Source organism: Solenopsis invicta, chromosome 9 (assembly GCF_016802725.1).
Source record: "Solenopsis invicta isolate M01_SB chromosome 9, UNIL_Sinv_3.0, whole genome shotgun sequence".
NCBI lineage: Eukaryota > Metazoa > Arthropoda > Insecta > Hymenoptera > Formicidae > Solenopsis > Solenopsis invicta.
Window position 1 is genome coordinate 16,848,292 of NC_052672.1, and position 17,658 is coordinate 16,865,949.

General features: G+C 40.9%; 1 protein-coding gene across 1 annotated transcript in view; it reads right to left on the reverse strand.

Annotated features, from left to right (window-relative positions):
• LOC105206848 (phytanoyl-CoA dioxygenase) overlaps nt 1-17,658 on the reverse strand; it is a 131,992-nt gene that overhangs the window by 50,354 nt on the left and 63,980 nt on the right. The window lies entirely within an intron of this gene.

Here is a 17,658-nt window from a genome sequence, read left to right on the forward strand (position 1 = left end):
GACCCCTGTTTACGACGAGAGTGGGAAGGCGGCCCAGACAGCGCGCACGTGCACGAGAACCTCGCGTAAGGCGAATGACCGAGCGGCCGGCGAAGTGGGGAGGTCGAGACGGCGAGCACGTGTATATCGGGGGCCTCGCGTAACGTGAATGACTGAGCGGTCGGCGGAGTGGGGAGGCCGAGACAACGCGCGGCGTGGTGTTTTCTTACGGGACGTTGACCTTGCGCGGTGGGACTTCAACCGACGACGTTTACTTACGTGCGTTCGGCTAATGCGGAGTCTCTTTAACTGCACGTTTACTACTACCGCGTCTGTCAACGACTTTTAAGGAAATCTACATTCATCGCACTGCATTACAAACTCTCGTAATTCATTTGCCAACCATTCGGGGTTGAGTAATTAAAAAATTAAAAGGCCAATAATAAAATTAATAACTTTTAACTTAGTTAATTTTAAATGATTTAATTTTTAACTTTAACTAGTTATTTTTGAAATACATGAACTTTAATTTATTAACTTTTTATCTCAAAATTAAAAATTTATTTATACAAAAAAACATAAAAGAAAAAATTTTAAAAGAAAAACAAAGAAAAAAGTTTAAAATAAAAAATAAAAGAAAAAGCGAATAAAAGAGTGAATGTATACAAAAAATGATACAATTTTTTAATAATCGATTAGGTGTAATATTTTAAAATTTTGATATAGAAAAATAAAAATTTATTTAATAAAACATTTTCTTTTCTGTCTTTTAGTAAAAATCACATGTAATAGACGGATAGATATTATAAAACATTGGATATAAAAAAGAAAAGAAATAAAATAATGAAAAAAGGAAGAAAGGAGTTTTAAAATACGAAAAAAAAGATAAAGAGAAGGAAAGAACCTAAAAGAGTAAAGAGTTCAAAATAAAAGATGGAAGAGACAAAAAGTAGTACGATCATAAGCAGGTTGAAAGAATTTTTTAATAATTATAATCATTGGATATTCCGTGATATTACGACATTCTAATATCATAAATTAAATAAAAAAAGGTAAGAGTGAAACAACAACAAAAAAATTTTTATTATCTACTGGTTTTATTTATTAGTGGAAGAGACAAAATGCAATGTCAGTAATTTTCACTTTTGCCAACTGCATTACTTTTACTGGCAGTAACCAACTTATTTTCGAACAAAGGGATTGTGAAAGAAGAAAAAACAAATACAAATCAGCAAAAGAAATGAAAGACAAAATTTTTGTCATTCAAAAACTTTGTGTGACTTTACTTGCATCCAAATTTCATTTATTTTTAAGAAATTAAGTTTTTGCAATATACTGTACAGCAAGCATCATTACATTTTATCACAAGTTTAATAATTATCATCGTAAAATGTTGCACACACTCAAACTTCAAGAAAAAATTTACGTAATGACTCTTATTCAAGTCCAACAATCTAAAGACGTCAAATCCATTCTTTTTATATTCGTAAAAAATATTAAAAACACTTGTTTTAAATAATATATAATTTAGTTTTTTCTATTAGTTTTATGTTGTATTTCAAACTAAAAATATCAGAATGTGACAAAGACTGTTTCTGCTATGCAAAGTTTCAAAACAAGGAATTTGTAAGCAAAAGAAGCTCTAAAAAAAATAATATAAAGAAAATGTGGCAGAACGTTGAGTTCAGATTTAGCCATCAAGATAAGACATTTAAGAAGAGACATAATTCCACATTTTAGACAAATAATTGTATCGGAGGATTGCACCGTCGATCATGTATCGGAAATCACTTATTAAAATCAATAACATTTTTGAACTGGAGCCAGATTCGATATAATCAAGCACGGGTTTAAGGTATTAAAACTTGGCGAACAGGAATCTTGAGAATACTGCCTGAGCGGATGTTTCTCCCTCCTTCCGGTTATCACGACGTGCTCGATAGGACTTCGAATCTTCGTGCGGCATCCTGCCGAGGTATACGTACGTTGCGCATAAAAGGGGTTAAGCGAGTAGCACGAGTCAGCTTTAAGCAGTCGGATTTATGGACTCCAACAACTATTTAGATAGGTAGAATGAAGACAGGGGGAACTCCGACGATCTCGGTTTTTGTCTCAGTGGTAGGCGTCGGTGATTCTCCTACTTGGCGCGTATACTTTGTGCACGAAGCAGCCACCGAGATGGACGGGGATATCCGTGGCCTCGGAAAATATTCGGCACGGAAGGCGACGGAATCCGTTGGATTCGGGGCTTCGGCGCAACGTCGGTGCGGTATTTCGGCTTAATTAGTTTTTCGCCCGTGGATAATCCGAGGCCGCGGCGATTTGTCATCCGGGCCCCGAAGTTTACGCTCACAGAGAATTAAGACACCACAATCAGGAGAAGGGAGAAGAAAGAGTAAGAGAGAGGAGGTGGTGTTCCGGCCAACGAGATTAGGACGATATTTAAACGAGGAGGAGTAGTCCCGGCACCCCCGAGGCTTCTGTTGTAAGACCCGACTCAAGGGAAGTTCGCGGAGGATTCGTTTTATCGTTCGCCGTATAATTTGAGGATGTCGCCGGCCAAGAAACTACTGAAGTGGCTTAAATCTTTAGACCGCGCGTTGGATCCCCGATAAGGAAACTTTCGGGTTCCTGTTTACCGGTCACTCCAGAATGTTACTTTGTTTACTTATCCCGTGATATATTCCCGTACAAATGCAATTTAGAGAGACAAAGCAGCCATTCGATTAATCTCCAACTAAATGACGATCCCGCGGTAATCCATTGAATAACATAATTTGGATGTAATTACAATCGCTGTGATTATACGCGCGCAATTGCTATTATAATTGCCAATTATCGAAATTTACAATAGATTAAAGATGCTATATTACGAAAGATCCGTTATATGTATAGTATTATCCGTTTTGCTCATAGTTTATTGAGCAAATAGCTAGGATTCTACAACCAAACTATTTTAATAAGCATTTGATGATATAATACAAATCGTGTACAAAGTCTCGATATAAGTTTGTAGTCGCTTACATATCGATAGCAGAGAAAAGGAAAAGCGCGAATACGCCTTTAGTATCTTCCAAGTATTAAACTGCTCGTAAAAGAGCTTTTACGCGATCAGACTTTCGCAATGAAACTTTGGGTCTCGGAATCGATCGAGCCACATCGCTGTAAAGGGTCCTCGTAAAGTTTTCTCCAAATAATTTCGTAAAATACTGGATCCCCTTTTTTTCATAAGCGAATCTCGTTTATAAAATTGTAAAGAGCTTGACGAAAGACAAAGTTTATTTCGAAATATCACTCGACATTTTATAAAAGCTTTTTTACATAATTCTCAAATAGCAATAACCATATTACTTTTTGACTTTGCCTTTACTCTGCGTTGATCAAAATATAAATAATATCATTTCATTTTAAGAAGAGAGCACGTTAAAAAAAAGAGGAATATATGTATAATAAAATGCGCTTACATTATTATGCTTTTTAATAAGATTGCATTGCAGCAGAAGCATTAAAATGTATGATATTTAATAAGTGAATATATGAGAACTATCTTAAAATTAAAATAGACCATTGTACGTATCGATCGTCATAAGTAACATCTTGTGAGCGAATCGGTTGATTCTGAATCTCATAAGCAGGCAATTTACATAAATGTGGGTGTATAATAAATTTAAAAGGCAACAGCGAGAGAGAGAGAGAGAGAAAGAGGAGGGGAGGAAGAGGGGAGAGGAAGGAAAGCAACGTATACTTTACTTAACGGAGCATTGCAGAAAAGTCTGGAAAGCTCAACGATGACAGAGAGCTTTGGAAAAATCTAACCCGGGGAGGCGAAGAAAGAGCGGAGCAGAAAAAGGGAGAGGGAAACGAAAGGAGTTGGAAGAGGAGGCAGCAAGCGGAACGAGCTGCCGTGAACCAAGGCAGTTATGACTTTTTTCTTAAGTCGACCCTCGCCACGGCAGCCACCCTCTCTCCTCTCCGGGGTTTCCTCTTATGCGAATACCGCATTAAGGGACGCACTCAAACTTTTATGGTGACTCGTGGTGACTGACTTCCCGATATACGCCCGGCAATGTCGCCTCTTGCGTTTTACCTACTTCTCTTTCTCGCTCCTTCTTTCGCGATTACGAGCGACGCTTTAATTGGACAATATCCACCCCGCGAGAAAGTGGCTCACTCGCGGCACTCGAAGAAATAACGAGTAACCCGCGTTAATTAGGACATTACTTTAATTTCGTGGACGACGGATAGGCGACGAGTTTTCGTAACACGAGGGACGACTACGTAAAGGGAGAAACACATTTACGTATAATAACGTATTCTGTGTACTTTTATGACATGGACATCTAATTACGTTTATTTGCAATTCAATTCTTTCTCTTTTACTAGATATCGTATGGAGTATTCGATAAAATATATACTTAATGTGTACAAATAAAAACTAAAATTATTTTTCATAAAAATATCGAGATATAAATTGTTGAGATCAATTTAAAAAATTTGTTAATATATTACATTTTACAAGAATAAATGATAAAATGTTATTCTTTGGCTAATTTTATAACGCCTTTTATTTGGGCACAAAATATTTATTTGAAATGCAATAGTATTATGAAAAATAATATAAAATTTGAAGAATTAAAAATCAAAGCAAGAATAGTGTCCAATTAAATTTTGGTAGAGAAAAGATATTTGAAATTTCCACAAAGAGTATTTTGTCCCGTTCGCCACAAATGTGTTTATTATCAAACAATCTATGCTTCTGTACAATATTTCATTAGCATTATGAGTCTACTGGTGCAATATGTTTTTGTTCGCTATTAAAGCACAGTGTTTAAATGCCAAATTAAATAGTCGCATGTTTTGCTGATGCAACATTTCGATCAAAAGTTTTGCGGCTTCCTTCAATGTATTCCGCGACTCGTATTCAGCAATATATCGCATTTTATCAAGTTTCGCTTAAATTAACACGCCTCGGATCGCATTCCCATGTTATCGCGTTACATCGAAAGAACCTCTCCACCTCATCGGCAATTCAATGCTGAAATAATCCTCGCGCTTTCCTAATCATCGTAATGAACGAACAAAGCGAGAGTATCGCGTCAGCTTTCAATGTTTTCAGGCTATTGATTTAAATGTAGAAAATTGTTAGTCCGGGGCCAGCACGTTCCTCCCGGGCTACGTGCCGAATGGGTGACGAGGGAGATACGGGGGCGTGACACAAGTGTCAAATTAATCACCTCGTAATACGCACTTAATACCGGCACGATCGATCGAAACGGATGAAAAGTGGGACAAGAACCCTATTCCCCGCGAGCTCCTGTCAATCGGCAAACACTATAGCTAGTATTAAATCAACCCCTGATATCAAAGCTGGCGCAGAAACCGTCACGATTCCGTACCGTGTCACCTCACTCGTATCTCTCTCTCTCTCTTTTCTCTCTCTCTCTCTCTCTCTCTCTCTCTATACACTCTCGTTTATTAAATTTATTGAATCATCACGGTAGATTTAATTGCACAACTTCGTTTCCACTTTCAACGGGCGTATAAAGAATTTTCTTTGCACCGTCTCATTTTACAACATTATTATAATTTGCGATCATCTTCGAATACTTTGAATATTTCGTTCGATAATAACCGTTGCAATTTCTCTTGCCTGCGTATCTACCACTCCGCCGCCGCGCCGTATCGCTTTGCGATGAAACAATATTTGTGGATGTTGTCTACGACGTATTAATATTACGGCGGAGCGCGGCCGTTGCATTAATCGATAAATAGCTGCCGAAATGACGTGCTCGTAAGCCGTGGCGAGATTGCGAAGCGATTCTAATTTCGTGGCGTGTCGATCAATTTACACGTGTATGAGTATTCCACTCGGCTGTAAAATAGCACAATAAACATCACGATAAATTTAAATGCGGCGTATATTTCTCTATTCAAGCGGCTCGTAAATTTATTTTCTCGGCACACGACGCAAATTCGGATATTTAAACGCCGTTTAAATATGCTTTATGAACACGGGCGCGGCCGGCCGGTCGGCCGCGGATTTTATCTCCGCGTTGCGAGAAAGTGCGCGCCACGGGCTTTCGCCGTAATTGCAGAAAATTTTCTGCTGTTACCGGTGCAAAACGATAAAATGGTATCGCGCGGAATAAAGTTCGCGCGCGGCGTCTGGCGGTGACATTACAAACGTATGTCCGCGTTGCCTTGTAAACACACGCAGTTATCCGGCGTATTTTATTTCGCGTATGCATTATGCGTTCATCGAGCCCTCTTCAATTTCTGCACTTTTCCTACGCAAAATCACAACCGAAGGACAATCACACTGCAATTAATTATATTTGTACACCAACGATTCTGCTTTCGTTCTTTTGCTTTTCTCATAAAATAACGGTCAACAATTAAAAAAATTCAGTTTGCCTGACACGACTCATTGCTATAAATTCCATATAAACCAAGTAATTATGAAATTTTGGTTTGCCAGAAGAGCAAATATTCACGCTCTGTCGCGTTTTACTTCGAGGGAACGTGTAGTTTTCGAAAGGATTCATTAAAACGAGGTATTGATTCTGAGCTGAAAATGCAAAATATTAAGCGAGTTCTCCTTCCTCGCGGGATCTCTAAAATTCCGTGGCACGTTCTCAACCTCTTCTCTTTCCTCTTTAACAGCCCACCTTTTTGTTCCGTTATTCGCTATCCATAATGCATTATTCAATACTCAATGCTTGTTTCACGGTGCTGCAGTTTCTGTGGCCGATCTCGCGATCTGTCTAAATTATTGCGCCGTTAAGTCGTCCCGGATCAATTAGAGATTAATAATCAATACCTTCATTTGTTTTTATTACAACTTTTTTTGCAAATTTCGAGAATTAATCCGATCACGTATAAAGTATGAATGCAAAGTATGAATTCAAATGTTGTGCATCGTTTGCGCCGAGAAAGAGCTCGCCACATGGTAATATCGTGCACTATTTTTACGATTTAACGATGGTTCAAAGCCACTTTGTTATGCTGCCGTAGCTTGGTACTTATCTGAGGTGAATCAGATAAAAGAGATAATAGAGATGTGTTCGGGATAGGCTGGCAACATTTCTGAATAGCAGCTAGGCTCTTAATTTTGCTGCTCCAGTTAATCGTCGAGCAAAACGAAAAGGAAAGGGAGAGGAATATAATGTGCAAGGAACTGAGAGAAAAGAGACATTAATGGTGGACAAAGAGACACCACAATGAGAAAGTGAGAGAGAGAGAGAGAGAGAGAGAGAGAGAGAGAGAGAGAGAGAGAGAGAAAGAAGAATGACACCAAGGAGTGTTAGCAGTTATCCGGCAGAAGTGCATTAGCTTTTGTTTGTCGCCCGAAAGAGACCGACCGTGAGTAGACTGGAACTGGATCTCGTGTGTCGTGAATGGGTTGTCCTTGCTCCCTTTTGCCGTCTACCCTTATCCATTTTATCCTTCGCTCCCCGTCGCGCTGTTGATTCTCGAAAGCGAACGGAGATGTATCTATATAACCTGTCGCCTAGATCTTGTTCCTCTCAGCTTTGCTCTACACACCGATATTACATAATCGTCGATAAGTTTTCGTTACGTTTCTCGAGGAGCTTATTATTCGTTTTAAAACGTTGTCGACTCGTTAATAGTCCGTTATTATTCTTTCGGATTCGTAACGAGTAAATTCCAACGTAGTGGAATTTTAATTCGAGATTTAATTATAAAAGTACGGCAAAAAAACTGTAATTAAAAAATACTACGGAACGGAGGATTGAATGCAATAATTTTTATACACACGTCCTTCAATCGCAGCAGGCGTTTTAAAATATCGCATCATTTACATCGTTTTAATTCACGGTTTTTTTTTATCGCGTTCTTGCATCGTATTAACATTTTCCAACATATTCATGCATCGTTTTGATTGTAAAACGAATCACCATGGAATCTCCGCTATGGAGCTACGGCCGAATAATTAGCTTTCGTTGTTGTCTATGAGCACGTGGTTACGAGCAACACGCACGCATGCAACACGTTCGCCGGTCGCAGACATCGCGCCCCTGTCGCCGTTGTGTTCGGGCGAGCAGGAAGAGCGTAGGGGACCAGAGAACTTTGGAATTCCGTATCCTCCGTCGCATACTTGGTCCTAAGTTATGCCCTCATAAACTCGCGCACGGACATACCTATGCGTCTCCAACAGTTCTCGTGTGCCTCACCGAGTCGTATCTGTTGCAGTCCACGCGAAACCTACGAGCACGTTATATAGGTTACGAAGAAGCTGTAGATGCATCTATCGCAAAACTGTGTGTGTGTATCTAGACGCAAAATATATGCTACTTATGCACCGAAACGGTGCCGTACAAGTCCGCTCGATACGCTTGCAATATAATCCGTTTAACGTCATGAATACGCTATCGACACAGGCGTGTACACAGGGACTCTGTATAAATCTAATTTTTATCTCATATGAGATAAATATTAACACACCGAGGAAAATGCCTGATTGCTCAGATAAGTTTATGAGTAACTGTAAAAAAATCAATTTTATAAGCTCTTCCTATTTTCAAAGTTAAATAATCTCATCGCTTCTTTTCTTAAGAGATTACAAAATTTGAAGTATTAAGATTTAATCAACAGACATAAAAACGATACAGATTAGAAAATTTATTACTTGTCGAATACATAAATTAATTAAATGTAAAATTTTTGTGCGGATTAGATATCACGTTTTCACATTCTTCGACGGAAAAGAAAATTAATTCATTTCGCGTATATTGCATGGTGCAAAAGCATAAAGGAATTTATTATGCGACGAATGCTAATGTAAAATTAGCGAATTAGCCGAGAGTTGTGCGTTTTCTGCATATATTTAAAATATAATTATACAATTCCGCGCCGGTATAAACACGATTCGTTTACGGAGTAGCGTGCTTTATTCACCTAACCGCGTAAGTACATCCGTTTACGCGAATGCGAGAGATTTGTGAGACACAAAGACCTATTTCCAGTGAGAATTTTTATCGTGGGAACGTAGGCGTTACTTTGCCATATGGCTGCAAACCCTGTACATTTCTTGTCACTTTAGCGAGGAAGAAGGGTGGATATCTTCTTTATGGCGGAAGTATATGTATTTTTCCGCACGAACTCGATGCCCCACAGCGCTTAAGGAATATTATCAACGCATAAAGAGAAGGGAGACATCATACATCCGCAATACAATTCGCATGTTCATTTTAATTCTAAAACTTTTTTAACTTATAAAATATTACTGGATGTAAATCTTAAGATATTTTTTTTTTTTAATATGTAAGAAAAAATATCGAATTGCAAAGACTATAATATGCAAAAGTGCCATCTAAACATAACTTTTGCAAATAAAAAGCGTGTTCAACATTTTGTATAATAAATTAAATAAAAAATATGTATATATTATATACTGTATTATATTATTTTGTACATGTGATGAAAAGTGAATTGGCATCAATAATTATTTATCATTATACAAATTTCCAATATTTTTAAAACTTATTAATATATTTCAACAATTTATAGAAGAAACTTAAATTGAGATTAAAGAATTTATAAGAAGGGAGGAGGGAAAACATGTAAAATAAAGCCTACAGAACTCTTGCGTGATAGAATAAAAACAACGTATAAAAAAAGAAACAAGAATAATTTTGTCTCGTTAGACTTTATATCGCACCGCGGAAGAACCTTCAAGAGGTGGAAGAGTCTCTCGACTTTCCCATGGAGAAACGTGGCGTTCCAGAGAATTGTTGGACTATCAGAGAGTTAATACGCAATTATTACAGCTGCGTATCTACTCGAGCGGCGGTCTCAAGACTAGCATCCCTTGACAGTAGGCAATAAGTATCTCCCTTTTTTTCGCTGTGCAATCCTATCCTTTTTTTTTTTCTTCTTGCCCAGCCCCTCGAGAAAACGTCGGCGAGAGAATACTTCCCCCGGAGAGAGCGTTACGCCAGGAATGCGGAATATTTCCCCGCGTTCGCGCCGCGCGGAGCACGCCGAGTCAGTCAGGTGGAGGAAGGTAGGAAATTATTGGCACGGTCTGGAGTTGACTGGATGTTAATTACTCTATCACTCCACCCACGATCCGCCGGTCTGGCTCCCTCCCCCGGGGTCGACTTCCCGCCATCCCGGCGATCCCTTTCCTCCCCGCCCCCGTCCCCCCCCCGCCGCCCGTTGGTCGCAGTAACTTCTCTCTTCTCGGTTCCGTGTGCCGCGCGCTCATAATTATGACGGCCTTACCTCATAATAAGGTAATTTAAACGCATGACTTAGGAGGCAGAGCGCGGATATCGGTTTGACGTGTTTCTACCGGTAGTTTCGTCTGTTTCGCAGAAGCAGGAGTTCGCACTCTTTATGGTCTGCAATTATTACGATAGCTCGCTAACGTCGGCCACGAATTTATTCTCCTTGAAATTACCGTCTTTGTACGCATGCACTAGTTAGCAGCGACGATTGTATGCATAAGCCATAACGCAAAAAAGAAAATCATTGTATGACTAAAAATGTGATGATAGCGAGCTACGGTTTTCAAATTACCTTAATGTTTAATATTAAAAATGTTTCATTTAATAAAGGAGAAATAAATTATCTTAATAAGATACATATATCGTCTCGTTCACTAAATATGTACATTTTTTTATGTTCTGCATATATATATATAAATACTTAATAATAAATATTATTCAATATTATTTCTATAATGAGAGAAAGAGAGAAAGAGAGAAAGAAATAAAGAAAAAATATATAAATTATATATTATGGAACATATATAATGGCGATATTGTCGCGATCGATCGTGGTGTTTCTGTCGTACCTTAAATCGTACCTGGAAAATTCTCAGGTCTCCAGACGAAAGAAAAATATTTAGTTTGCCTAATGATTAAACTCACTCGACGCAAATGCCGGTAATGGTAATCAATTAATTGCGCGAATGTAAAAACTATTACAGAAATATCAACGTTGGGTTAACGTCTAACATTCCGCTTCCAACGATCCAATTTTTCCAAAGTATTTGTGCAGAAACTAAGTGCCAGTGGACAGGTCAGGTATCTGAAGATATGTCATACTGTGGCGAGTAAGTGCAATAAAATCAATGAGAAATTTTTTTGACATTTAGAGGAACAGGTAGGAAAAATACGGCATTCAAAGCAGAAACAAATTAACATCTTGAAATTTAAAAAATATTATTCATCTTTCACATTACCGTCTCTGTTACAATTACTGTTGTTTTTTCATCGCTAATGACTAGATTTAATTATATTGCTAATTATTTATATAATTATTTATAATAAGAAGAGTTGACTCTTATCATTTACATAACGTTGGTTTTTGCTTTCGCCTTAAAAATTCAACCTTCCATGATTATTCACAAGTTAATGATCCACATTATACATTTGTATAATATTGCACACGTCGAGCAGAGGGGGTTTTAAACTTGAGAGACTCGTTCGTCGCGGCGTTTTTTCGGGTAGCTTCTAAATAACGAGCAAAGTCGACAATTCCGCGTTATCCGAGCGTGGCCGCGTACAGGAAAGAAATAGGAGGAGAAGAGCACGAAGAAGAGAAGTGTACACGGGGACGTGGAAAGGCGCTTTTTCCTTTGCGCGAAAAACGCACCTCGGTCCCGCGGAGAGTCACTCCGGAAATTGTGAAACGAGCGGTCGGTCCCTCCGTCCTTCGTTCATCTCACATCTCGATCCCCCCCCCCCCCCCCCCCCCTTATCGTCCTTCGCCACCCTGCTTCCCCTTCGTTCGCGCACTCGTTTTCTCTCTTCCTCGTCGCTTCCGTCTATCATCTGACGCTCGTTGCACGTGCAGTTTGGCGCTCTTTACGATCAATTACGAGGCCGTAGATTCTCAGACACCTAGCTAAGTGTATAGGGACGATATTTCGAAATGGAAGGGAAACGTCGAGATTGCCGGCTACGGGCTCTTTCGTTTTATACTATCTTTCACTGCGAATACCCTGGACGCCCACCTCCGCCTCCGCCTCCGCCGCCTTCGCCGTCGTTCTGCCTCGCGTCTCGCTTCACGACGTTCACTCTTTATCTCCTTCCTTCCCTTTTTCTCCTCCTATCCTCCCATGGGTATACTCTTTACGAGAAGACGTGTGCACGATGAGAAAAGGAAGGTTCGAACGGAACGTATATTAGAACGGGCCGATCGATCGATCGGTTATCGGCGAAAAATATTGCGGATCGACGGCGCGGCGATGGCCCGGTGGTCGTGTCTCTGTTACCGAATCGACATTCGCGCTATAATTCGCGAACGCGGAATCGCTCGGGTAATCGCTTTCTTGTTTTCATCCCTCCCTTTCACGTCACTCTTGGAATGTAATTTTCGGCGCTTACGGATCGACGATGAGGATTCGCGTGCGAACGATTTCGAATGGAGACGATGACGCGTGTGAACGAGCGAGAGCGTGTAATTTCAATTTACACCGGTTCTTCTCGTCACATCCGAAATAGATTGGAAGGAGACTGCTCAAATAGTAGTTTGAATAGTGATAGAAGCGGAACAGAGAACGCTCACCGCGAAATGTTCGCACGCGATCGTTACCGATCGGTTTCAGCTCGTTCCATCGGTCTTAATTACACAGCCGCAAATATGCCGCGATACGACATCCGCGACGACGACGGCGACGGCGACGGCGACGGCGACGGCGACGGCGACGGCGACGTCTTCTTAGAGGGAAACGATTCGAGGAACATTTTACATTACTGCGTTCGACAAGTTTCATTAACGAGCTCCGACTCTATTGCTCCGCTATCCTCCACACATCTCGCACATCTTTGCACCAAAGTTGCAGAGCGGTTACGTAACTCCGTTTAGTAATTAACGTAGCGATGCACCGAACGAATTATCATACGCGAGATCGGTACTGAAGCATGAATAATCGCTCGAGAGGTGAGTAATTGCGAGCACACTTCAATTAACTCCCCGTGACTTCCATTAAAGGTATCTAACCGCTCTATTAGAAACGCACGCCGCGCCGCGCCGCGCCGGCCTCGACCTCGACATCGACATCGACCCACGAGGCATCAAAGTGCTTCAAGCATCGGAAATTACCAGATCACCGCACCATGTCCGGTAAATTATGAATGATACACACGATACGTTGTGTAGGAAAACGGTCGACGGAAAGTCTCCCAACTTTTTACACGTAGACTCGTGCAATTTATATTTCTTTTCCTTCAGTTGGCGTTAACAGAACGAGTCAAGCGAGAGCACGTTACTTTTATCGGCTACCTCGCAAAATCTGAGCGTATCTCCGGTATTCGTGGCACTTCTTAGATACATGAGCGGCGAGAAGTAAACCGTCGCACATCCCGAGAAGATAAAGTCGGTCATTTTTTTTCTCGCCCGCTGGCGCTTTTCCTCTGCGAAGCGGCGCGCCGCGCGGGAACGATTGGGGTCGATGTAGCGCGGCGCGGCGCAAGCAGGAAGGAAAGTGGACCGCCGTTGTTGGTCAAACTAATAAAAGACAGCTTACCGCTCCGCGAAACTGGCCATCCCGCACAGCTTGCGGGAACCTGCGACTTTTGCCCCCAGGGTCGAAGACAAAAGGAGGAACGAGGGAGGAGCACTGCCGCTTGAGCGAAGAAGGTCATACGGGGGCTACGATGCGGTGCTGTTGCTAAGGATGGACACGAGAGAAAAGTCGCCCTGAGAATACTCGAAAAGAGATCACGTGCATCGACCAGATGCACTGATGCACGTCACGACAAGCGGCAAGCGACAGACTGAAAATTACTTTTCGCGATGAATCAAGCGACACTCTACGTTTAAATAGTCGAAACGCTCCAATTATTGTTAATCAAATTCTTCATCGCCGTAAATAGATAGGCGCAAAAGTGCTTTTTGTCGCAATGCTTAAAGATGGTTAAAACGGTCGCACACTAATACTTATTTACGGTGGCAAAGAGATAACTACCGTATATTGCGAATGTCATATGCAAATGTCGCAAGGAGTCGGACGTAGGAAAAGGGTCGCGCGCGATTCGTTTATCGGATGCAATTGCCGTTATTTATGTTTGTAAAGGTAATTAACTTATCTGAATGTTCACTACCGCATATGCCGGATATATCGCGCGAGTTATGGCTCTATTGTCGACTGGTTTTTTCTTTTTTTTTTTGGCTTTTTGTAATGCTCAATTCGCAGATATTCGTAGCTGTAGCATTATCACGTGTGTTACGCTTTACGGCGAATATATGTGTGAATACAAGTGTCCGCCAAGACAATTTTAAAACCGTTGTTCACTAAATTTTCATTAAACACTGTTTTATGTTTACATTTTGTTTTAATAACAGACTTCCTTCAAATTAATAACTAATTACAAACTTTAACTTTCAAGTTGATAAAAATACAGTATAATGATAAATTTTACAAAACGTTAAGGTAAAATAAAATCATAAAAAAGAATCATGGCACGTTAAAAATAATAACCTCATAATAAATACACATTAGTGAACATTACGTAAACAGGGATCTTTCAATAATGAAGATATAAATTGCGCGAAATATTCTGTTAGTTTTTATCTCCTATGATTATATACTTCCGGCAGATGATGGTTAAACTTTAGAGGACGGAAAAGTATCCAGGAAAATAGCCTGCTGTTACGGCCGACACCGGAGTTAACAGGCTGGCATAACTTAGTGGGCTTTAACAACGCACAACCGGCGGACACACCGCTGAATCTAATAAAAGTTGGTCAGCGTGAAACCGCGGCTTTAACGAGAGTCAGGGATCTTCCTGTGCGTCCACTGAAGGCGACCGGTTCCAACTTATTAAAAGCAAAACGGCTTTAATAAACAAGCGAGGAAAAGTCGACCGTCAGTCGAAACTGACTTTGGCTATCCTCCTCGTCCGCTTTACTTCGGAACGAGCGCAAAAAGCATTCAATAACGCGTCGACAATTATTCAACTCTACCCACTTTAGGTACACCTCTTTTGACGCTATAGGATTAACGTCGATCAACAAATTGACGATAAAGCAGCTGGAATGTGACCAAAGTTCGTTTACTAATTTCATAAGCGTGAGATTTACAGTAACGACGCGTTTCGTCGTTGCGATTCCACAATCTGACGCGCATGATTGAAAAAGTAAAACGTATCAACGAACGCGATGGAAAAACCAATTCGTTCAATCATTCAACGTTATTACTCTGTTAGCTCGGCGACAGAAAAGGTAATATCTTCTTATAGTATTTTACGCTGGCTCCAGTCCAGCTTGTTGATAAATCAGAACAAATCGACGCGGAGAAGTGCAGGTAGCAATTTTATCCGTACATAAAATTCTCTCCGGAGCGGTCGCTTTTTCCGGAGAACCCTCGCAAGAATTCGCATCCGAAGCACATAATTCCTCGAGAGCAGATTCGCCCTCGCACGGCAATAGAAGCCATCCGCAAAGTCCGTCTATATCCGCGTGTTGGTTAGATATTATTTTTTCGCCGGCGGCAAGGCGAGATAATAGTGGCTACTGAAGCGAACGAAAGCATAACTCTGCCCGATAAAAAGCTTTTATTACCGGCAATTAGGATAAGCTCGCAGATACACCCGCTTGTTCCCCTAGCGACGTCACTACACTTTTCCCCTCGTTCTTTTTTCGTCAACCTTCTTTTCAGATCTAAGAAAGCCGGAAGCCTAGATCATTTTTCAAACGTTATGTAATGCCGTTTTTCCAAATAGCCAAATAAATTAATAACTATACATGATAATAATGAAAGTTACTAATTATAAGTAAGAATAGATACACATGAAAATGAGATATTGAAAAAAGTGTTGGTTTTACAAAAAAAAATATATTTTCTATAAAAATTGATAGCATTACAGTCCGCGTCATTCAATTCGAGAGGCACTTTCATTATAGCTTAATAAAAGATCTGACATCTTTAATGGTATGAAGCTTGTTAGAAAGTATTATCTTCGTTTCCTTTCATTCCTTTCAGCACCCGAATCCAAATGAGAGGTCGGTTGGCTCGGCTCAGCCACTAATACTAAATTTCCGTTGGCCCGTTAATCTGCGAAGTGCAGTCATATTATAATCGATCCGCGAAATAGCTACGTCTCATCTCGTACGGTTAACCGTAAACCGTTGTGGACAAGGTGCTCGAAGACGGCGTCTTCCCATTTGCGTCTCTCATTCTCCGCGACAGTCTCGCTATGTTGCACAGAGTGCATTACGAAGCGTCGCCCTCGAAACGCCGCCGCGCCGTTCGCCATACGCGATCCGCAATAATACTTTTGGCACTGTTCCCGTGTGGGCTGCGCAAACTGCTATCCACGACGAGCTGTCCTGGCGATACTTGCTCCTTTCGTTTGTTGTATAGGTTGTATGGGAATACGAAGCCGCTTCACAGAAGGTGGTTGAGATTGGAAATTTTATCGTAGTTTCCCTAAGCAGGCCTTACCCCCGACTAATTACGAGGCGACGGGTAATAGTACATGTAATAGTTCTGTAGTGGGTTACACCGAGGCTGTGCCGTGATAATAATCCGTAGAATTTTGGCATTTACGTGGATTATGTGATCTTGAGCAATATCTTTAACTTTATCCAGATTTTAATGAAAATGTTAGATATTAGTTCTAGTTTATTCAATCTGCTATGCTAATAATATTGTTGTTAAGAAATGTTTTCCTACAAGTTGACTACGATTGTTCATTACGTATACAGATCGATTAGCAAGGAAGTAAAAGTAAAAATATTCAAGACTTAAGAGCGCCAAATTATACCTTGGCGATCCCCTGTTAAAAATCTACCTCAATAAGCCTGATTGCACGTTCTCTTCCGCTAAACGATCGAGAACGGCAAGTTCGTTGAAAATTCGGTAGATCTGCTCATCTGATAAGCAACGTGCTAATTTCGCCTCTGTGGAAATTAAACGAGATTCTCGGATGACGAGGACGAGCGTAGTTTGAAACAAATCTCTACAAATGACACTTTCCACCTCACCGTACGTTCTTCCAGTCTTATTACGCATCTCTTCGTCTCTCGTTAGCTGTTTCAGCTTCGAGAGCGTCGAGAGGTCTAGCTGCCTAGAGGGAGTGAGTCGCAGTTATCGTTTGGCAAGGGCGCCAACCGCATCACCACTTTGACGCGATGGCTACGTGCAGGCCTAATGGCTAGGTGAGTATGATAGCGGCGGGTCGGCGTTAGTCGAGGGTTGCAACACGAGGGGATGAAACACGACCGCGAAACGGAAGATCCTTCCAGAATCCGCGTATCGCGGGAAGGCGAGGGCACTCCGTCCCGCGCAATCTCGTCTTTTAGAAAATGCGAGTAATCCTCGACTTGCCCTCTTTTGCATATCGCGACTTGTGTAACGCTACGAGCAGGGGGGGGGGAAACCCTTTCCCCGAGGAAGACAGGCTTGTAAACCGCCGACAATGTCGGGATGCTTAAGTACATCTAATAGCGCGGGAAATTGTCGTACCTCGAAACGCGGGAGACGGTTATTCGCCGCGGTAGTTGACGACGTTCCCGGCCATTTTCGGCACACATTCGGCTAGAAGTTTTCGAGTAAACGCGTTTCAAACTGTCAGATATGAACGTGAGACTAGAGTCTCCTTTTTCAGACTATCTCTGCGATAGAGAAAAATGAATACTTACACTTTATTCTTATGGACTTGCTTCATGTCAAGTTCATACGGAGCAATTTTTGTCTTAAAC